The sequence below is a fragment of the Myotis lucifugus genome, unplaced genomic scaffold (genome assembly GCF_000147115.1).
Source record: "Myotis lucifugus unplaced genomic scaffold, Myoluc2.0 scaffold_2, whole genome shotgun sequence".
In the NCBI taxonomy this organism is placed as follows: domain Eukaryota; kingdom Metazoa; phylum Chordata; class Mammalia; order Chiroptera; family Vespertilionidae; genus Myotis; species Myotis lucifugus.
In genome coordinates, this window is record NW_005871050.1 from 8178422 (window position 1) to 8201849 (window position 23428).

General features: G+C 38.9%; 1 protein-coding gene across 2 annotated transcripts in view; it reads left to right on the plus strand.

Annotated features, from left to right (window-relative positions):
- The first annotated feature begins 3848 nt into the window (after window positions 1-3848).
- ENOX2 (ecto-NOX disulfide-thiol exchanger 2) overlaps window positions 3849-23428 on the plus strand; it is a 292266-nt gene continuing 272686 nt past the window's right edge. The window contains exons 1-2 of one of the 2 annotated variants that reach the window (XM_023757943.1): window positions 3849-3987; window positions 6110-6171. The gene's annotated coding sequence lies outside the window, so the exon portion shown is untranslated. The other variant, XM_023757939.1, reaches the window with a different exon arrangement.

Consider the following 23428-nt stretch of genomic DNA (forward strand, 5'->3'; position numbering starts at 1 on the left):
TTTTAAAACCAGAATGTTGGTACAAAAATAAAAGTTTAATCAGATAGCACCAACACTCAGTGAACAGAAACTACACAAAGTCAAAATGGGACCACTACCAGCAGAATCAACTATGATACAAGCCAAGTAAAAATGCTAACACAGTTCACTGACTACACCATGCTCTGGCCATGGAATGAGGAACAACACTGGCTACTGTGACTTACTTCCACAGACCAGTTCTGATACGAACTATTGACAAAGACAGAACTCTGACACTGGCTGAAGTCAGAAATATACTTCAAACTTATTCTGGCCAAATATGCATCATAAGTCCTGTTTATACCCATAGTTGAAATCCTGACCACAACCTATACTTTAATATTGTCCACACGTGGGATGCTAACTTTGCTCTGAGACAAAACTCTATGGGACATCACAAGCAATGTCCTAACATGCAACAGACTAAATATTAAATTTAGACACTGACTGTGCCTTAACATTGGATACAAATTGAAGCCTAATGCTGAACCGAGGATAAACTCTAACCATGAACACAAATTAAAACTTCACCTGATGAAAGACTTAACATAAATTCTGTTAAAATTCTTAGTTAGCCTTTCCCCTGGCAACAAAGCCAGCATGAACAGTAACCCCTGGCAGAGCCATAATGCTGACCTACAAATAAAAGCGATTTTCCAGCACTGACCAAAAACTAAAGTCAATCCTTGAGCCGACCTTTAACTCTAATCTCTCTAAGGCTGGCTGGAACTTAGCACTGATCTCAGAATGAGGCCTTTTCCTACATATGGGCTAAATCTTAATACAATTAGACCTCTCTAGCTAAGGTTTCCACATCTGTGGATTCAACCAACTGTGGATCAAATATTTGAAAAAAAAAGTTACATTGTTGCTGACATGTACTATGTAGTTAGACCTATGATGGTTACATTTATATTGACCAGGTATAGACTTTTTTTGTCATTATTCCCTAAACAATATAGTATAACAACTATTTACATAGGATTTACATTGCGTTATGTATTATAAACAATCTAGAGATGATTTAAAGTATATGGAAGGATATGCATAGGTTATATACAAATACAATACCATTTTATACAAGGGACTTGGCCATCGTGGATTTTGCCATCCAATGGGGGTCCTGGTATCAATCTCCAGTGGATAATGAGGGACAGGTGTTCCAAATCTTGTACATTGACTTCACAGTGAGGCATAATACAGGCCAGAGTGAGCTTTCACACTAGTCAGAAATGCACTCTGATCCTTGTCAGATATTAAACAATGACTATAACTTAGGGCCTAACTTTGATATCAAGTTGAGCCCTAAACTTGGTTCCATTGTCCTCTAACCAGGGATCCAAACTGACTTATAAAGATAGCAACAGATTGATTAAGTCTTAACCTAAGCAAAGATTGAAGCCAAACATTTCCACATTATAAAACTGATCCCTGGCCAGGACTTGAGCTGTATACTGGCTCTCCATAGAGCCTTAACCTTGGCCTAGAAATAGATCTATAAATCTAGCCAGACTGATTTACTCTGGACCACTATTTCACAAATTCACCTTCTTATACTCAAGTATTTTTTCTGGATATATTTTCAAGCATACTTTCTACTAACAATAGATGAAGAGTCTCACCTTTGTATATATAAACACACGCACATTCTGGTAAGGCTTGCAAAAATATTCTTGTTACAGAAAAGTATTTTAATTGTTAATCTTATTTATGGATAGTTTCTCCCTACTAAAATATAAGCCCCAAAGGGAAGGGATGTTGTCTGTTTTTTTTTCCTACTTCTCTATTCTTCCCAGCTAGAATTATGACTGGAATGTTATAGATAATCAATAAAAACTTGTTGAATGAATTAGTAGTTCCTTGTTACTCTTCTGTACTTCTTTTACTTGACCTCTGTGTGCTATACTAGTAATTCTACTTTGTTTTCTCTTAGTTCATGTATCTGGCTATTCCTTCACAGCATCCTTTAAAGGTACCTTTTTCTGCACCTACTACTCAAACTTATTTTCTAGGGTTCCATACTAATCTTTGTTCTTTTAAAAGTTGCTATTCTAAACATTCTATAAGTAAAATTTAATCCACTTTTACTTTTTAAATTACCAACTATAAATTGATTTCTCCCAAATGTTTAGTTCCAACACAGACTTCCCTCCTGTTCTTCAGACCTACATTTCCTTGCAACCTATTAAGCATCTCTGCCCCGATGTTCCACATACTCCTCAAATTTTAAATGGTCAAAACTGGATTCCTCCTATCCCTTACACAACTTGCAATTCTCTCTGGGTTCCCTATCTCAACGAATGGTACAACCATACTCTCAGTCTTCCAAATCAGAATTTTGAAGTCACAATAGACTCCTTCTTTTCCTTCACTTCCCATACCCAAATTATCACTAAGTCCATATGATCCTACCAGTTCCTTTCTTGAAATCCTTGGCATGGTCCCCTATTCCTGCCTGATCTAGTTCCTGCAATATGAAACCTTTTTTTGTCCACTGCATTCTCTGATGTCCTTATTTCTCTGTATGGAATATGGTTGACCTCCCTGCCCCAAATCTGACAAATATCTTACTAGTTCTTCAAGTTTCATCATTCAAGCATAGATTCCTTCAGAGGTGGAATGAGTTTTTTTTCCTCTATGGTCCTATAGAACACTATGTAGATCTTTTTAGAGCACTTTTCACATTGTATATTCTTTCTCCCCTCTTAGATTGTGAGGTACTTGAGGGAAAGGTCTGTTTTCCAATTAGTGGCAATAATGCCTATCCCAGTGCCTTGCACAAAGCAGTTTTAAGTAAACTATTGAATCTATTAAATCCCCTTCCCCCTTAACTTCTCTTTTTAAAATTTTATGCAATTACCTTAGGAGAATGCAATTTATTTTTCTATCCCTTCATTCCATTTGTGAATGAAACAGTTGTTCTTATCAGTAGAAGTGTACTAAAGCAACTGTAATGATTCATTCAGCTATAAGGATTCATCTCTAACAAAGAAAAGTCAAAAGCTTGAAGTGAAATTAGCCCAAATAAACAACCATTTTCCTCAACATTCAAATCACTTAAAAGTGCTTAGGTGTCCCCTAAGCACTTTCTTTATCCACTTCATTTAACATAATTTTACTAAAAAGAGTAATAGTTTCTTAAAGAAATGTAGTTATTTCTTATTATTCAGGTTATATTGTTTATATGTTCTAAATTGTTGCATTACAGCAGTATATGTGGCCACTGTTATTCATGGCAACAATGTGACTTTATTATGGGTTAAATAGGCTTCTTCTGGGCCGGCTTAAGTCACATTTCTATACTTGTTATGTATATATAACACCATTTCAAAGGAAAAAATATGGCCACCAAATATATAAATATATAAATATATAAATATATAAATATATAAATACAGATATATATATATATATATATACCAGATCCTTTGAAATGATTCTAATGTAGATGGTTCACACAGAACACTTTTGACAGTTTTAAAGGACCAGTTAAAATTGTAAGCTTATCAGAGCAAAAATAAGTCACTCAATCAAAACTTAATAAGAATTTCAAATCACGATATGAAGTGCTTCCCTCCAAAATGCTAATAGCTTAGCCAACAGCAAAATAAATCTAGAACCTTCAAATGCCTCCACAAGTACAACCCCATAATCTAAGAAGGGAGATTTTGTTAGCCAGTGCACGCCAAACTACAATACCCAGAATGCTCTTCTCTGTCTGAACTCTGGGCATAATCACAGCCAGGGGATGGGAGGTGATGGGAATTGTGGGTATATATAGAAACTACTGTCTCAACTCCATCTCCCACAATCCTCTATTTCATTTAAGTCTTTCCACCAATGCCAGTATTGGATTCTCTCCAGGAATAAGAGCCTCGAGAGACCTCAAACTACATTTCCCATGAGGACAACGACTCGGGGCTCGCTTCCCTGGTGACCAGTAACCAATAGGAGACGCCATATTAGGTGAGAGTCCAGCGTTGGGCCCCAGTGTCGGGCCTAAGCCGGCTAGAGCGAGGCGGGGAGCACAGAAGACAGTTGTGTGGCGCGTGGCGTGTGGCGCGCGGCGAGGACACTTCCCGCCCAGGAGCTGCCCCGCCGGCCCGATTTTCTGCGGCTGTATAAGGAGTAGCTTCGGTAGCCGGGGAGCTGGAGGTCAGAGAGGCAGAACGCCTGAGTGGCTGTGGCTGGGGACTGTGGGACTGAGGGAGTCTAGGGAAGAGGGTGCTTCCGGGGCTACTGCCCTTAGCGGTTAACTCCGCCCCGCTCCGCCTCCGCGGGGGAGGGGGCGTTGGGACTGCCAATTGAGGGTGGGCTTCTGAGCTCTCCAAGCCAATTTCTTCCAGCCACGGGAGCGCGCTCTTTTTCTCTTTTTTCCCCCTCCAACTCGCCTTCTTTCCTTTTCCACACACCTGCACTCCTGCCTTGTGCCTCCCCAGAGGTCTGAAGTTAGGGTTCTCGACCAGGGTATTCCTTAGGTGGCATCTCTGGACTCTCCTTACTGGTTGGAAGAGTTGGGTGATCTTTTTTCTCTTTTCCCTCAATTTACATCTTTACAAAATTTATCTTTATTGTTGAAAGTATTACAGATGTTCCCCCCCCCCCCCCATGAACCCCCTTCTCCCCACTCCTGCCCCCTTTCCAGGCCTTCACCGCACTATTTACATTTCAGGTTTGGGCACACACCCCTTCCAAGGCACCCACTTTCCATTTCCTCTGGAGGCAGGGGAATTCCTTACCACGCCCAGGACGTTACTTTTGTCAAATTTTCATTTTCTGTCTCATTGATGGTGAGATAAAGATAGTCGCCATCTCTTTTTTGTCCCCTCCAGCCACCCACCCCTTCCCTAACCAGATCTTTGCAGTAGAAAGGGTTTCCTTTCAATTCTCAGAAGGGATAGGGAACAGAAGAGGGAAGGAATCTCACTTTTGAGATATGTGTTTAAGATTCAGTGCAATGTTTCGATGAGAGTAAAGGGCAAGTTAGACCTATTTATTTATATTTATTATTTTTTAAATTTATCTTTATTGTTGAAAGTATTCCAGATGTCCCCTTCTCCCCCCCCCCCCCCCTAGCCCCCTGCACTCCACTCTCTTCCCCTCCCCAGGCTTTCCCCGAACTATTATGTCCATAGGTTATGCATATATGTATATAAGTTCATTGGTTAGTCTCTTCCCGCCCCCCCCCCCATTCCCTCTCTAGACCTATTTTTATTTATTTATTTATTCATTCATTCATTCAATCTTTAATTTCTTTATTGATTAAGGTATTACATATGTGTCCTCATCCCCCCATTACCTCCCCCCCCCACACTCATGCTCTCATCCTATTTTTTTTTTCTCTCATCCTATTTTTAAAACAGCACTTTAGGGATTTACGCAAGGACTGATAGCACTAATATGGGCAATTTTGTATGTGGCACACCAACTACAGAATAAAGTAGGCTGTGCAAAACAGACTCTATTAATGATTTTATTATAACAATGCGAACAAAAAGTTCTGAGGCTTTTAGTGGAAGGGTATACTAATGGGGTGGAGGAGGGATGCTGACCTATGGAGTGTCAAGCCAAACCCTGGAAGTGCTGAAGGTTTGAAACTTATGTCTTCAGATCAATTCTGGTAGGCTTTGTGAAGAAGGTGAATTTTAACTTGGGCTCCAGAGGAAATTTGAAATGGGCAAAGAGGAGGGAGAAAAATGCTTCCTCATAATACTAGGATTGGAATTGAGAAGGATAGATAGAAGAGGAAGCACTTGTGTGACAAGTGGGCTTACCTGAATGGAATAAAAGGTGTCAGCAGGTTTCAAGTGTACAGCTCAATAAAACATCATTTGCACACTGCATTGTGTGCCCATGGTCCAAAGCAGACTCTTTACAGTGGTTTTGTGAACCAATGTCACCCAAATAAATTTAGTTTTTTAAAAAAGATGTCAGCAGTGATAAATTGGGAAAGAAATGGTATTAAAAAGCTTGGTGTCATAATAATAGGACACTTTGAAGCATATATATGATTTGGATAGTATTCTGTATCAAATAAAATTAAAGACAAAAAATTAAGATTGGGCGATTTTTGTTTTTTTCATCCTAGGGGAACCTGATTTGAGATCAATTCTTGGAGAACACAAAGAAGTGTGGTGGTGTGTTCCACGTGTGAGTTTAAACCCCAGAAGAACTTTGTCATATACACTGTTTTGTTTGTGGCTAGCTACACTCTATAGTTGTCAGTTTTAAAGCCTGGTGGCAAATTTCTTTTTTTAAATTAATTTCTGAGAGAGGGAGGGAGAGGGAAGGAGTGACTAACTGTAAGAGAGAGAAAGGAAGGAAGAGAGAAACTACATCGATGTCAAACATTGATTGGTTGTCTCCCACATGCCCCAAGTGGGGATCGAACCCACAACCTGGGTATATGCCTTGACCTGGAATCGAACCCACCACCTTTTGGTGCAAGGGACGATGCTCCAACCAACTGAAGTTCACTGGCCAGGGCTCAAATTTATTTCTTAAAAAATGCATTTGCTATTCTGTGCATCACATTATCTGAATTGTAGTCATTTCATTGGGTTACAATAATGACTGATGTTTACTGAGCCCATAATAATGTTCCAGGCACTGTCATAAGCATTTTGTTGTATTATCTTAATAGTCTTATGAAGTAGGTACTATTCCTACCATTTTTCTAAAAGAGGAGACTAAAACACAAAGTTAAACAAACTACCTAAAGCCATATAGATTTTAATGAATTGATTTGGGGTTTGGGTGTATAGATATCTGACTATAGAGCCCAGGCTCTGTCTACCATGGTTTGCTGGTCATGCTGTTCATTTTATTCTTGACTTTCTGCTTGTGGTAAGGAGAGATTATTGTGAGTTATAGTTGATCATCTTGGCAGAAACTCAAATGATTCACTCTTAGTTTCTGTGTCAGTGTGTGTCTGCTGTAAAGTAGCTGCCAAAACCAAATTAGCTTAACTGCTATTGCAGCCGTAGCTAATTTTGTCTGCCAAAACTATAGTCAGGTTGGCTATTTCTGAATAAGATGATTCACTTTGTAAAACGTCATACCTCTAAGCTCTTTAGGCCTGGACTGACTTTGTTTTATTTTTGCTTTTAAGTGACCTGGGTCACTAGGTTTCCTCCATGACCTTTGCCCACATGAAGTATTGGTGTGAACTCTCCCTGGTTCTAGTTGGGGAAATAGAGGTCCATAATTCTGAGGTAATGTAGTGTGTAGTATAATAGAGATGGGTACGAAGTGCTCTGGAAGGATGGAGGAAGGAGTGACTAACTGTAAGAGAGAGTCAGACAGAAGGCTTTTGTGAGGAGGTGACATAACAGGTCTCAAAGGATAATGAATTTGCTAGGCAGAGAAGAGTGGAGGGGAAGCATTTCAGATAGAGGGAGCAGTCTGTAAGAAACATGTGGTTATAGAAGAGCAGTGCATAGCCATTCAATATTGAGGAATTTAGCATGACCGGGATGCAGATTGTTTGGGAAAAGGAAAGTATAATGGTAGAAAAGGCTGGAAAGAAAAGTTGAGACTGATTTGTGAAGAACCTTGAATGCAAGGCTAAGAAGTTTGGATGTGCTCTCACAGGCCAGTGTTTCTCAAAATGTAGGGCATCTACCATCAGTGGTTATGTTGTACTCCCACAAATATTTTAAATTTTACTAATGTGTCATATAAAAGATAAAACTGAATGCACCATTTAGGAGGCTGGTGCTCAGGAGCTGAGGGAGCAACATAGAGGAGGGAACAGATTTTAGAGCCATTTAGGAGGTAGAATTAATAGGACTTGGTAGATATGAATATTATTGTTCTATCAGTGTCATCAAAATGATTTTAAAAGTCAGTATGCCATCTGTTTGTTATCTTTCAAATTCTAAGATGAGCATAGTATTGCCCAAACAGGCTGTGTACATATATTCATTAAAGTAACAGTGGAAACTATTGTCTTAAATGGGTTTGGATTGCACACAAGCATCTCAAGTGTCCTTGAGAGTGGTAGTACAAATATCCGAGATGCTGTTAAGGAATATAAGTATGATCTGTGACCCTTAGTGATCTGAGGAACTCCTTGTCCTTCAAGACTCAGTTCGTATTATCAATACCTCTGTTAAGCCTTCCTTGCAACTCCCCAACTTGCCCCCTCCAATACACATGCATGCATACACGAAGCAATGCTAGGCTTCTGGCTTCAATAGGACCCTGCATTTACCTCTGTCCTAGTCTGTACCACACTGTAGTGTATCAAGCTGTGGATATCTGTGTCCCCACCTTAGACTGTGAGCTCCTTGAGACCAGGGACCAGCTCTCATTCATCTCCATACCCATAGCATCCAAAACAGCACTTGGTACATGGTAGACACCTAATAAATGATTATTGAATGAAAAGAATGGACCAACATATTCACATGAATATAACTCTGGACCTTGTAGTACCAAGTGCTACAAAAAGATTAGCTGTTTGCTGCATTTGCTACTTTTGCTGAATAAAGCAGTAAATTAAAGTGACCCGAATGCACAACTTCACTACAGATTTCCCTTTTTTCTTCACTTTTTGACCCATTCTACTGTAATCTTTTTTTTTCATCATTTATCCACCCAGCCGCCTGTTCCTTAGGTCTGCCCATTTCTCTGCTCCTCTTGACAGAATTCACATTGCTCCTGCCCTGATACTCTACCAAGGATCCATCCCTCCTCTACACCCACCAAATCCTGTTTACTCCATCCTTGAAATTACTCTCAAATGGTTCTCCTCCTAGTTGTAGACGCTGCTAGTGGAACTGTAATTTTATACAGCCCTTCTGGAGAGCAATTTGTCAATATGTGTCAAAAAATTAAAATTTAACATAGCTTTCAACCTACCACTTCAACTTATAGGGTTCTTTATTGAGGAAATAGACATGATTTTCCAAAAATTTAGCTCTCAGGATATTTTTAAAATAGCAAAAACAAACAAACAAACAAAAAAGTTTATAATAGCAAAAACGTAAAAGAAAAAAATACATTTTAAATATCGAATACTAGAGGTTTGAATGAAATCAATTATAGTACACCTATACAATAAATTACTAATTACCCATGTAAGTTGCCGTTACCAAAAAATATTTAATGATGCAGAAAATTGTTTATGATATTTTAAGAGAAAATTTATAAAGTCAGATCCCAGTTTAAATACATACACATATCACGTATACACATATGGGCATTGTACATACATGCACACATCTTTGCATGTATAAATAGGAAAAATCCTGTAATGTGAAACAAAAAAATTAATAGAAGTTTGCTATAAATCTTAAGATTACATATGAATTCTATTTTTAACCTTTTGCAAATTTTATTTTCTAATCTGCTATAATTATACATTGGTTAATTTTTAAAGGTTAGTTAAAAATATTTTCCCTGTGTCCACTCTTATTATCATTGCCTTAGTTTGGAACACTGTACTGTGCCCACACATTCGCATGACTTACAGTCTGGATTTCTACTTCCTCTAGCCTGCCTCCCTTGCAGTGCATTCTCTACCAATGCTGACTGAATGATTTTTCTATGTTGCAAATCTGAAGCTATTTGGCTCTATAAAATAGTTTGAAGGCTGCCCATTGTCCTCAAGATAAAATCCAAACTTCTTAGACTGGTTTATAAAACCTTTGAAAATCAGCTCCCTGCTTTTCTCTCCAATATCACTTCTTCCTCCTACAATTTACCTTTTCTTAGAGTCTTAGGCCACTGCCCACTACATAATAGGTGTTTAATTAATGTTAGCCAAATGTCGATGTGGATTGTATGGGTTAACTGTTATGTGCCAGGCAATCCACTAGTACTTCATTTCATCCTCAGAGTAAAAGTGTTAAAAATACATAAAAGTTATCTTTATTTTACAGATGAGGTAAATTAAATAAAAGTGGGAAGGTAAAATATAACATTTTTTAGAGAAAAATCCAAACCATCTGCCATAACACAGCTCTCCTTATTTCCCTGCAGCCCCTGCCAGTCTTTGTCATTGTGCAGGGAAAGAGACTTTGTTCTTTCCCTTGAGCAAGTCATATGTGACCACAGTGTAACAAGCACAGTTCAGACTGACATGATCTCACCATGTCACCATTCACATTGTGCTAATGTACAGAGTTATTTCCTTTGTGCACATAACACTTCATGCAAGAGAGAAGGAATAGCTCCAAATGCTATATTTTTCTTTCTGTTTTGAAATTCTCTGTCTTTTGGGATGGGGATGTCAGCAGAGAGCTACAGAAATCTATGGTAGAATTGAGTGCACAGGAAACAATGTGTCTCATGGGAGCCAATGTCATTGGTTAATTTATTTTTTTAAATGTCATGTAGATGTATTTTCTAGCAATCTGTCCCCAGGGAAGTCCTAGGTTGAATTCAACTGTTAATCCTATTTACAGAATGCAGCCCATGCGTGCATTGTTAAGTGATCTTAGACATATGTAGTGGATTGCCATAATGACATAAATCAAGTAAATATGGGATATCTGATTTTCTTTACAAAAATGTATCAGTTTTCATATTGTCATTCAGGATCCTGCTGCATGGTCTTTCCTACATTTTCCTTATAAATACAATACCCATTGAGAAAAAAAGGATGCTCTTTAAAGGACAGAAGTCCTAAGCACGAATCATTTGAATAAAACATTACCTTGTAAGAAATGGTCACTTTTAAATACTCTAGAAAAATAATTTATATTTCTCCTACTTCATGGTCAAATAAATTGCACATAGAAATTAAAGATAGAATTTTAATTCATTTGATGAATTATTGTGGGCTTACCATGTTCAAAGCACTCTGTTAGGCACTGTACTAGATACTTACTAACACCCCCTTTAATGATGAGAGAGAGAGAGAGAGAGAGAAGAGAGAAATGAATTTAGTATACATACAAGAATTAGTGTGCAAAAGAAAGAAATGAATAAAAAAAAGACTTTTTAACAACCAGGACCATTCTAGAAATGAAAATTTACCCAGGTGAAAATTGGGTTATGTGCCAGGAGGGATTTATTCTTTTTGTCCTGTCTCTTTTCTCTGTGGGATATATAGGAGAAAGTGAGCTACCAGATAGCTGATAAGTAAATGATCTACTTCTCTGTTTACAAACAGTGTGAGAGATGGAACAGTGACTTTTGGTGTGTCCAGCCCTGCACAAGCCTACTGATGATGTTGTGAGAGTTATGACTATGTCAGCTTTTCCAGGGTTTCTGTTTCTGCTACAGAGATTTGGCAGACACCTCAGACAAATTTTATGTGTCTTAAATCTTCCTCAAGCTAGACTTGGCTCTTAGATTTATATGTACAAAAAAGTGAAGTGTTTACCAGTTTGACATTTTTGAAGATCAAAACAGACTCAGTTTTTAATTTAGCATACACCTCAGTTTAGTCTACAAATAAAGCTAATTGCTGTTGCTATTTGTTTAAAACAGCCAAAATGTTTACTTTCCAGAAGTGGCGACTGATCATATGTCTATAGATTCATATCCCAGGCTTCCCCGTTGCTTCCTCTTTTTCTTGCCTACAAAGTGTAAAGTTTTGCTAAATTATTCATTTTCCTTTTTTGACTTTACTGCCACATAGTTTAAAACAATGTAGGATGGGAGGTGTGGTGAAATATATTGGCAATCTAGGAGGAAAAAAAAAAGAATTGTTTTTATTAGTTCCACCTTGCCCCTTTTGGCTCAGCTTTGCAAGGGTGCCTTACCCACAAAATGCTATTCCTTGGTATAATAATGATAAGTGAGAATAAGAACTGGAGAACTTTCAGTGACTTCCGATTAACAAGGCTGCTCCAAAGGTACCTATCTGTAGGCGGAGCACAAATGAACAGTTGGCTGTAATGCAGAATAGTTGAAACGCTTTGTGTAGAATGTTATATAAACAATATAGTATCAGTGATGAACAGTGAAAGATAATGATGGGGAAATCCCCAGTAAGGGCCCTTTTTATCCGCTCCAGCTGCTCTTCTTTTAAGCCAGCAACAACTGCCATTAAGCTGCCTGAGGTCGAAACTATCCCTCAGGCCCCATAATATGGCCTCCTACCAGTTCTTCTTCAGTCAAGTCCTCAAACACACTTCACTAGGATTATTTTGGTCACATAATATAATTTTCACCTTTCAAGAGATGCTGAGTTTGAATTCAAGGAGCACTTGATATTCAAGTTCATTTATTCAAAAGTCATTTGAGCACATATACAGGACCAGACCCTATGCCAAGTGCTGGGAATACAGTGATGAAGTAGAAGGAGTCCCTGGCTGCCCTTAAGTAGCTTACAGTCAGGTGTGGGAGATAGACACCCAAACTAATAATTATATACAGTGGGGAAAGTACTTAGAGAAAGAGGTATGTTTAAGGTGCCCAGGGATCATTATGGAGGGATTACTGCTAAGTGTGGGTAATTTACAGACTGGAGTCTAACTATGCTGAATCATAAAGGATGACTGGGCATTGCCTGGAATCTAGGTGGATAAAGAAGTGGTGGGCAAGGATTACCACCAACACAAATGAGGCAGTCACATGTAAAAATGGATAGTTCAGAAAAAGTGAGATATTGTGTATGAACCACTGGGAATGTGGGGGAGGGGAGAGAATAAGAATCTGGAAAGGTATCCTGTGGCCACTTAGTGAAAGAAGTCTGCTTGTTAAGGAGCTTGGCCTTAATTCTATAGGCAGGGGTGAGCCAGCACAGGGTTTTAAATGGGCGAGTAACAGGATTGGATTGGAGGATGGACTTTATGGAGAGAAGACTGGAGACAGAAAAAGTCAACCTGTTAATTTGGCAGTCTTTGAGAGGTCGTTCGCTATTTAGCAATGCCATCTCTGCTTGCTTTTCTTTCAGCATGCAAAGGTCACTTTGAACAATTGTTTCCTTCTACAGATGGGACATACCTTCCTGTGCTCCTTTTCATGTTGCTTCGCTGAATATTCATTCTTTCAAGCTCAAAGCAGTGATCTCAGTAGAATTTTGGACTTGATTATCATGGAGAAAATCAGACTTACAGAGCATAGCAGCTTAGTTAAAAAAAACTGTATGAGGCTTACTTATTGCTTACTGAGTCAGCAGGGCTAACATTGCTGGTCAGCTCCCCTTGGGGACTAGGGAAGGAAAAGGACAGAGGCTGAAAAGATGGCAAGAAGTGGCTGTTTTACAATTGCACAGCATCTAGAATGTTGGAAACCCCTAAAGAGGTTCCCAGATATGGGAAATAGAGATGAGGCAGAACTATCCTATCTAATAATAGACAAACATGGTAATTGACCATACCTTCGCTATGCCTCCCATCGGCTAATCAGCGCGATATGCAAATTAGCCACCAACAAAGATGGTGGCTAATTTCCATACTGTAGGCAGGGTGGGACAGCGTGAGCCGCCAGCATGCCGCCATCCAGGGCAGCCCCAGAAGACCCAGAAGCCGGCCTGCTTTGCCGCCAGGGACGTGATCAGGTACTGGGCAGCAAGGCAAGGCGGGACCCGGAAGACCCAGAAGCTGCCTGATATGGTAGTAACTCTATCAGTAAGCACTCTGAAAGTCAGTGGCATAAATGCACCAATTAAAGGACAGATTATGAGGGTGAATCAAAAACAAAACCCACTTTAAATATAAAGACACATATAGATGAAAAGTAAATGAATTAAGCTGCAGCCTGTTTTGCTCAGTGGATAGAGCATTAGCCCATGGACTGAAGGGTCTCAGGTTCGATTCCAGTCAAGGGCATGTACCTCAGTTGCTGGCTTGATCCCCAGTCCCTATCAGAGCATGTGCAGGAGGCAACCAATCAATGTGTCTCTCCCTTTCCCTTCCCTCTCTCTAAAATTCAATGGAAAAATATCCTTGGGTGAAGATGAACAAAAACAAAGTAAATGGATTAAGTAACATTAAAGAGATTATAAGTAAAATATATTCCAAATTTTGTTAGTTGTATAATGGTTATGTTTAAATTATTAACACCTAAGAAATTGGGTGAAGGGTACATATAATATGCTGTAGTATTTTATAGTTTTTTTTACATGTATGAGATTATTTCAAATTAAAATATTAAAAAATTAAAAATTAATAAAATATTAATTGAAATGTATCTGCATTACATGAAAAATCTCCTAATTGCTTCTAGCATAATTTATTAAATTGTGCTAAAATTTACAAGGGTTCAATTAAAAAATATCTTAATTCTAAATGATATAATAGAAAATATATAATAGTGCAGTTATAAGCACTTATCTGAAAATAAAAATTTAAAGAAGTGAATCTAAAGAAGGGATTAGCCAAAGAAAATATATGCACAACCCATGGACACAGACAACAGAATGGTGATGGCCAGAGAGAAGTGGGGGGAAAGAGCTGGGTAGAGGGGGCAAAAGGGGGGAAATAGGGACATCCTATATAATAATAATAATAAAAGGCTAATATGCACATTGACTGAACTGCAGAATGACCGGTTGCTATGATGCGCACTGGCCACCAGGGGGCAGACGCTCAATGCAGGAGCTGCCTCCTGGTGGTCAGTGCACTTCCATATGGGGAGTGCCATTCAGCCAGAAGCTGGCTCATGGCTGGCCAACGCAGAGGTGGTGGCAGGACCCTCTCCCACCTCCATGGCAGCACTAAGAATGTCCAGCTAACAGTTTATACCTGATCCCTTGGGGGCCTAAGCCTTTAGTCGGACATCCCCCGAGGGCTCCCTGGCTGCCAGAAGGATGTCTGACTGCAAGCTTAGGCCTGATCCCCCGGGGAGTGGGCCTAAGTCGACAGATGGACATCCCCCAAGGGGTCCTGGACTGTGAATGGGCGCAGGCCAGGCTGAGGGACCCCCCAGAGTGCACAAATTTTTGTGCACCGGGCCTCTAGTCTATATATATAAAAGACTGTCTGTCTGACTGCTAGCTATGATGCATACTGACCACCAGGGGGCAGACGCTCAATGCAGGAGCTGCCATGACGCGCACTGGCCATCTATCTATATATATAAAAGGCTAAATGTCCATCCGACCGGTAACTATGACATGCACTGACACCGGGGGGCAGACACTCAATGCAGGAGCTGCAATGATGTGCACTAGGCATTTAAAAATAAATGGCACCACAGACCTGGAGCTGACAAACCAACACTCGGCTTCCCCCAAGTGGGACACAGGCCACGCCACCACCCTGAAGTAACACCCCACCAAATTGCAGCCAACACTGCCAAGATCTTATGGTGCAAAATGCATCCCACAGCCCAGCCCAGCCAGGAAACAGTGGCTGTGGGCGTGGGGTAATGACGTCACATTGCAACGCCCAGCTTCCTCTCCCTAGAGCAGGGGTGGGCAAACTTTTTGACTCGAGGGCCACAATGGGTTCTTAAACTGGACCGGAGGGCCGGAACAAAAGCTTGGATGGAGTGTTTGTGTGAACTAATATAAATTCAAAGTAAACATCATTACATAAAAGGGTACGGTCTTTTTTTTTTTTTTAGTTTTATTCATTTCAAACGGGCCGGATCCGGCCCGTGGGCCGTAGTTTGCCCACGGCTGCCCTAGAGCCTTCATCCTATGGATAATGGGAAGCCATTTATGGTATCTGAGTTAGAGAAAGAACATGTTCTAAAACTGGCTAGATAGTACAATTTGTTTGGGCATAGATACCTCCAATATGCATTTGTTTTATATCATACTAGTGTCCCGGTACACGGATTCATGCACATTGAAAGGAAATTAATTAGAAGAAATATTTTAATATCGCTATTCGCCCTTTCTCTGTAATAGAAGTGTCAACCAAATTCACAATCGACAATGACAGATCGAAACACATGCATGCGACTGGCGCCAGCAAGAGCTTTATATGTATCACACATTTATCCCTATGTGACTTATTATTCTCTATATAAATATGATTATTTTGTTCTGAAACATTTGAGATTGAAAAAGGTGTACCTCTTACCCCTCTCATTTCTTCTTCAACATTTTATGATGACAGATTTTAAATGTATGGAAAAGTTGAAAGAATTGTACAGTCAACACCCATATACCTACCATTTAGATTCTATAATTAACAGTTTTTTAATTTGCTTTATCACCTATCCATCCTTTTATGCATTTCAAATTAAGTTGCAGACAACTGTATACTTATTTAGTTTGCATATCATTAACTAGACAAACAAACTATTTTGTGCTCTGAAATCAACCAAATCATCCAGCTATACCTGCATTTTCTGTCTTTCCAAAACTCTGGTCTACTTGTGTATCTTAGATGTGTTTGGCCATAGAACACGTGTCTCTTTGATTAACTTTTGGATGCTCCTCCACTTCATCTAGTACAGTGCCAGACACACAATTCCATAAATACCACTTAATGCTGATGAATGGAAACAGAGCTAGAGCCAGGGGAAGAATCACAATAAAACTAGATTAAACTGAGGAAGGTGGTGTGTATATGAGAAGAGGGCCACACGTAGATGGCAGCAAGAGAGCTAGGGCTTGAAGAACTGGAGAAAAGGGGGCTTTACTTAGCCCACCTTGGACTTTCAGCAGTACTTCTACCTGCTACTTTCCAACCCTCTATTTTTTAAAACTTTTTTCTGGATATTCTTTTTGTTAAAAAAAATTATCTTTATTGTTGAAAGTATTATAGATGTCCCCCTTTTCCACTCCTTTAACCCCTCTCCTCCTCACTCCTATTCCCTCCCCAGGTCTTCACCTCACTATTGTCTGTGTCCATGGGTTAATCATATATGCATATAAGTTCTTTGGTTGATCTCTTCCCTCCCCCTGCCCCACCATTTCCTCTGAGGATCCTCAGTCTGTTGTATGCTTCCATGTCTCTGGATCTATTTTATTTGTCAGTTTATTTTGTTCATAAGATTTCACATATAAGTGAGATCATGTGTTACTTGTCTTTTTCTGACTTACTTATTTCACTTAGCATAATACTCTTCAGGTCCCTCCATGCTGTCTCAAAGGGTAAGATACTTCTTTTTTATAGCTGCATAGTATTCCAGTGTGTAAATGTACTACATTTTTTTAAAATTAAATCCTTATTGTTCAGATTATTACATTTGTTCCTCTTTTTTCCCCCCATAACTCCCCTCCTCCCAGTTCCCGCCCCACCCTCCGCCCTCACTCCCCACCCACTGTCCTCATCCATAGGTGCACGATTTTTGTCCAGTCTCTTCCCGCATCTCCCACTCCCCTTTCCCCCCCAAGAATAGTCAGTCCATTCCCTTTCTATGTCCCTGATTCTATTATAATCACCAGTTCATTCTGTTCATCAGATTATTTATTCACTTGATTCTTAGATTCACTTGTTGATAGATGCATGTTTGTTGTTCATAATTTGTATCTTTACCTTTTTCTTCTTCTTCCTCTTCTTAAAGGATACCTTTCAGCATTTCATATAATACTGGTTTAGTGGTGATGAACTCCTTTAGCTTTTCCTTATCTGTGAAGTTCTTTATCTGACCTTCAATTCTGAATGATAGCTTTGCTGGATAAAGTAATCTTGGTTGTAGGTTTTTGGTATTCATCACTTTGAATATTTCTTGCCATTCCCTTCTGGCCTGCAAAGTTTCTGTTGAGAAATCAGCTGACAGTCGTATGGGTATTCCCTTGTAGGTAATTGAGTTTCTTTCTCTTGCTGCTTTTAAGATTCTATTCACTCACCTCTTTAAAAGGATAGGTTCCAGGAAATTAGGAACAATTGCTATTCAGCAGAGCTCATGACAAGTATTCCTGCTACTACTTAGGTACCACCAATTAGTATATTCATGTTGCTTCATGAATATGCTTATCTACTGAAAGGTGAGGCTTAGTTTTAGAGGGTATGAGGTAGGCTACTGAAACTTCTTTCAAACCAAATCTGTGCTACAGATGAAAGAGTACTTGAGTTCAATGAATCCTATTTTTATTTTTATTTATAACATTTTATTTCTTGATCTGTTGCTTATGAATACAAGGTTAGTTCTAATAGGCATTGATTGAATAATTATTTTGTGCCAGGCACTGTGCTAGCAGCTATCACATCATTAATGCTTTCCAATAACTCAATAAGGTAGATACTACTTCTTTCCCCATTTGCCAGATAAGAAAACTTGAGACAGCATGATTAAGTACCTTGTGTATAAGCCAGTATTCAAGAAACTCTGGTTTGTCTGACTCCAGAGCCCAATGGCTTACCCACATTGTCAGAAGAAAATTTTTTAAAAATTGTCAACCAAGTATAAATTCAAGAAAGTTAACTTTCACTGATTTGTTCACTAAGCAAGTCCAATTGAATCACTGACTTAAGAAGAAATTTAGTCATTCAGACTGTAATCAATAGAATGTTGGCATAGTAATAGATTCAGATTGCTTGAGTTTAAGTCCCAGTTTCATCACTTACCAGTTGAGTGATTATAAGACAGTCACTTAACATATGTATGTCTCAGTTTCTTCAATTATAAAATGAGGATAATACCTACCACATAGCTGTGTTGTGAGGACTAATTAAAAAAAAAAGTAAAGTATCATGCCATGTCTGACATACAGTAGGTGCTCAGCATATTCTAGATCACTTTCTTTTCCTTCTTCCATTTTAGGACCAGACCACTCACCTGTATCTTTCATTTAAGGAAAACAAACTGTTCCTGAAACATTATTTTGAAGAGAATTATTCTGAAAAATAGTATTAGGCTGACTATCCCCAAGAATGAGCAAGGACAGTTGCCTAATTCTTATGTGAACTTTATTTCAAAATAAACTAGAAACATGAACCCTTAGGAGAATTGGGGTGGTCCATCTCTCTGCCTCCTGGAGATTTGGACCAAATTGTGACATCATCTATTTTGTCACTAGACTAATTTCACAATTGGCATAGACTATTAGACCTGGGATATTGGTAATTCCAGCCATTTCAAGGCAAGCAAAATGAGGCTAAAAGAGTAAGTTACTTGTTTAAGGACAAACAGCAAAAAATTCAGGAGAATTCAGTTTTCCCAACTCCTTATCCAGTGTTCATTCTGTGGTTCCTTTGAGGGCTCTAAGGCTGGTAAAACCAAGTCTTGGTGTATGCTCTTCTCAGGAGCTTGAATTTATTAGACTTGCAGGGTTTGGTACAAGTTTGATTGGTTCAGAAAATAGGAAGTTTTGTTCTGGTTCAATTTGATTCACTAGTTGTTGCTTTCAAACTGTTAACATTTCTGTTTGCGGTTTAACAAATTATTTTTGTTTAGATTCACAGTTTGGTTCAAGTTTTTGGTTCTATGCAATCTTTCATTGGGATTTTTGTTTTTGACAAAATTACTCAAAATCCAAGGTGTTTAACAATGGGAATTCACTTGAAAACATCAGTCAGCCTGGTGATTGCTGCTGAAAAGGAGCTCAGCTGATTAGGGAACCATTAGTGCTTACATTCTGCAGTTTGAAATCAGGATAATGGAAACATTGTATTGGTTTTTGATATATATGTTTGTGTGTTTCTTTTTTCAGGATTCTCTGATGCTTTCATTTCTGTTCTTGCTAATCTGGGTTGAAACTGCTGTCTCCCACCCCATTGCCTTTTGTGACATAATGTCAGGCATAGTCTTGATATAATTCTCATCTTTTCACTCTGGGAGACAACAAGAATCACCTTCCCTGTCTTTTCCCCTTTACTTTGAATGGCCCTCTTTTGAAGAACTTGGGGAATATGAATTTCAAGCTTAAATATGTGAAGCATTTTAGGTGCAATGCCAAAAGGCAGAACAGCCTGGTTCTGAAATACAGCCCCTGTTTCTTTCTTTCCAATGTGGTTTTAAAAATCAGGCAAGCCTCCTTTGCTGAGCCTGAAATTGGGTTGACAGCTTTATTTGTGGCCAGACATACCACAGGTAAGCCTGTGGTGGTGGGATGGAGTGATAAAGCCCCTAGGGAACGGTATCCTACCTGGTTGGCTTTCCACGTGTCAAAGGAAAGTAAGTTCTGGTGCTAGAGATGTCAGTGATTTTTTCAAGCTCTTGAATATTTACCCAAGCATTTGGAAGGGTAGACTTGCAGCTTGATGGTAAAAGGGCCATTCCTAGTAACTCAAAGCACAAAGAAACCTTTGAAGTAGTGGTCACCAACTGGTGCTCCGCGGACCACTGGTAGTCTGTGAGGTCCAAAAGGTTGGCGACCGCTGTCTAAGAGATGAGATTGTGGATGATTCCAGCAAGTGTGTTTGCTTCTGTTTAGAAATAGAAGTTCTCACTTTAGATTCATTTTTTTCTCCTCCCTTCACCTCCCCTCTCCTTATTTCTCTTCTCTCCTCCCCATTTCTTGTTTCCCTTTCCAATCCTCTCATTCCCATTCTTCCCTTAATAGCTGACTTGCTCTTAGCTACCAGTCACCTAGCTCTTTGTCACTTACCGGTATAATATCCATTTCCCCCATTGATTTAACATATATTTTAGATATAGACTTTACTGTCATTTTTAGTATTGGCGGTGACATTAGAAGGGGCAATTAGAAAGTTTTCTTTCTTCTCACAGGAAGTGGGCTAGGCATTTGTTTGAAGACACAGATGGCATTGGAGGGGGCCAAGGGGAGTGACATCTGATATTTCTGCTATAGCTCCCACCTTTCTTTTGGCTGCTTTAGATTTGGCCCATGTGGACAGGCACACACTTGGGTAACCACCATACAGATGGAAATCAGGACATGTGGGATTTGGCTGAACCAAACATCCCCAAACATTGCCTGGATCATTTAGTGCCCCAGGTGTGGTCACCCCAGGACTTCATGTGCGAAAAGTGTGTCCCAGCTTAAGCCAGCTGGTCACTGTATATATAAAATCAAGACAGATTAGAGACTCATAAAGCATGACTTTGGGTTTTTACATTGTGTGTTTAGATTTAGCTAATCAACCTGAATTCTTCCCCTCGCACTGGGCAGTGAGGATGTACCAGGTTAAAAGAAAGATTTAACAAAAGTAGAGGCACATTGTCCAGGAGTTGCATTTTAGATGGAACATAATACTCAATCATATAAATACAAATGGACCAACTTTTCAGAAAGTAAAGAAGGAATCAAATGACTTCAGCCTCTTTAATAAACTTTTGATGTATATCAGATTTAATTTTTTTCTTTTCAAAAAACATCCTCTGTGGAATTTTAAGACTAAACAGTGCTTCCTTCTAATGTTAAAACTGGAAAATTGGAGAATGTTTTGTAAAGTTATACTGATCCTTTCTTTTTATTTTCCTTATGTGGTAGAGATGGCTCAATTCAGGCATTTAGTCAAGATTTGTTTTGGGGTATAATATTAATAAGCCCATATAATTTTATAGCTCTTTACAATTTACAAAAGGGGTTTCATTTCTATGATCTCATTAGCTCTTCATAGTGATCCAGTGAAGCTGTAGGGGGAGATAATATTTTGTCCAACTTATAAATAAGAAACTTGTGTTCAGAGAAGTTAAGTGACTTATCCAGGGTAACACAGCTAGAAAGTTATAGAACTGGAACCTAAATTCAGGTTTCCTGATATTCAGTCCAAGTATTCCTTCAATTGTGTGATGTTTCTTTTCTATCTCCTTTTTGTTCACACTCATGATTAATTTTGATATTGGTTTAGAAAAATATGCTTCAGTGTAGCAGATGAATAAAACTGACGCTCTTACAGGTGAAGTGTCTTCTTAAGGTCACCTGGAGAGTCCTGTACATAGCTCTTGGCTTTCACCTTGACTTTTAATTGAACTATTTTTAGGTATACATAGATTGTGTTTCAGTACTAAATACATGCACAAAAGTTCTGTGATCCACTGATTATAGGTGTAAAAGCTGCACCTGGGGAATTGGACTAAAGATGAAAAGTTGACTTAAAATAATTAGCTTCTTGCCTTTTTGTTAAGAGATGTCATGTTCAATAGAATTTAATTTCTTTATACTTCCTTTGCTTCCAGCCTTTTACATGCAGTTCTTTAGGGAAAATTAGCAAATATTCATTTTGAATGTTGATTCCTCAGGAACCAGGGTAGCTGGAGGAAAGAGAAAGCAGAGGGGTGACTTTCCATGCTCTATAAGAATGGGCAAGCATTATTTTGTTTGGTGCTGCGAGCTAAGATTTCTTCTAAGGCATGCAAATCGTAAAGTTCTGATTTGTCAACTGCATGCTGTTTCTTTAGGCACTGATGTATGAAATCCTGAACAAATTCTCCAATGAACATACTGCTAATTGCTTCTCCACCTGCTCTCCAACCTCTTACACCCCACCCCCTCCACTCCCAATTCAGCCTATAAGTGTCCGTCAGTGGAGATGGATGGTGACACATGCAGTAATAGCAATTCATAAAAGCCCGTTCCAGCCCTTGTCTTCAAGGCTCCTGGATTTTCCACTGCCTGCTTTTGTGTAAGTGAAGTGGATGGAAGTGCTACCGGCATCAGAATCCACCTCCCTATGCTCCGTTGCTAGAGCTCAGTTGCTCGGCTGGAGCTGAACTAAACAGAAGCATCGGATCTGAGCTGAATTTTAGCTATTTTTTTCCCTCAATTGGGCTTAGGGGTAGTATGTAGTGAGGGTTTGGGGTGCTTTGGCTTTTCTTTTTGTGGAGAGAAGAGGGTAAAGGGAGAATAACTCACGGTAGGATACAACGTGAAACAGTTCCCTGAAGAGTATCACGATGTTCCTGGTACAATATACAGGTATAGTATGTTTTATTTAATCTGAAATTTACCTTTTGTTTAAAAGTGCATTCCTCTCCTTTTTTTGCCTCCAGTTCAACTAAACTGAAGGACAAATAAGGTTCTAATTAGCTAAATAAAATATCTGCATAAAACATGCTTTCCCCTAGCTATAATGTTTGTAGCAGATTGCTGTGTGAAATCTGGGTTTTCTGTTAAATTAGTAGTCCCGATCCTTTAATTGTGCACGCTTCTCTGCTGTATTCTTGTATTGAATTTCTCAAGTCTTATGTTTGCAACTGGTAGTATGTGATAGCGCCTAAGGTGTTTGCACAAAAGACACAGTGCTTTGGAAGCAAAAAAAGAAATTTTTAAACACTTAAAATGTTGTGTGTGTGTGTGTGTTTTTTTAGTTTATTAACTCCTGTATTTCTTAATTGATTGTCTTGATTTGTTAAGAGTAAGGAGACCTCAAATAGGAAATATTCCAGAACACATTTTTTCAGTAAATTTATTTTTATTTCATTATTTAACTCATGTTGATGAACATTATATATTATTTTTATTTTTTCTCATGATAGAAAAAAAAGTGCTAGAAACAGCAAGGGTAAAATGCCAGCTCAAAATCATTTGTATTGTAAAATACCATTGAACCAGAAGTGTTCCAGTATTTCTTAAGCTTTTAGAAATATACTGGTCCATAATAATGAAGAAATTGAAGACTGATCAGGTTTTGGTAAATGTTGTTTAAAGGGCTTCTTATACATATAGCATTAGACAGAAAGGATCCTTCCAAATGAAAAA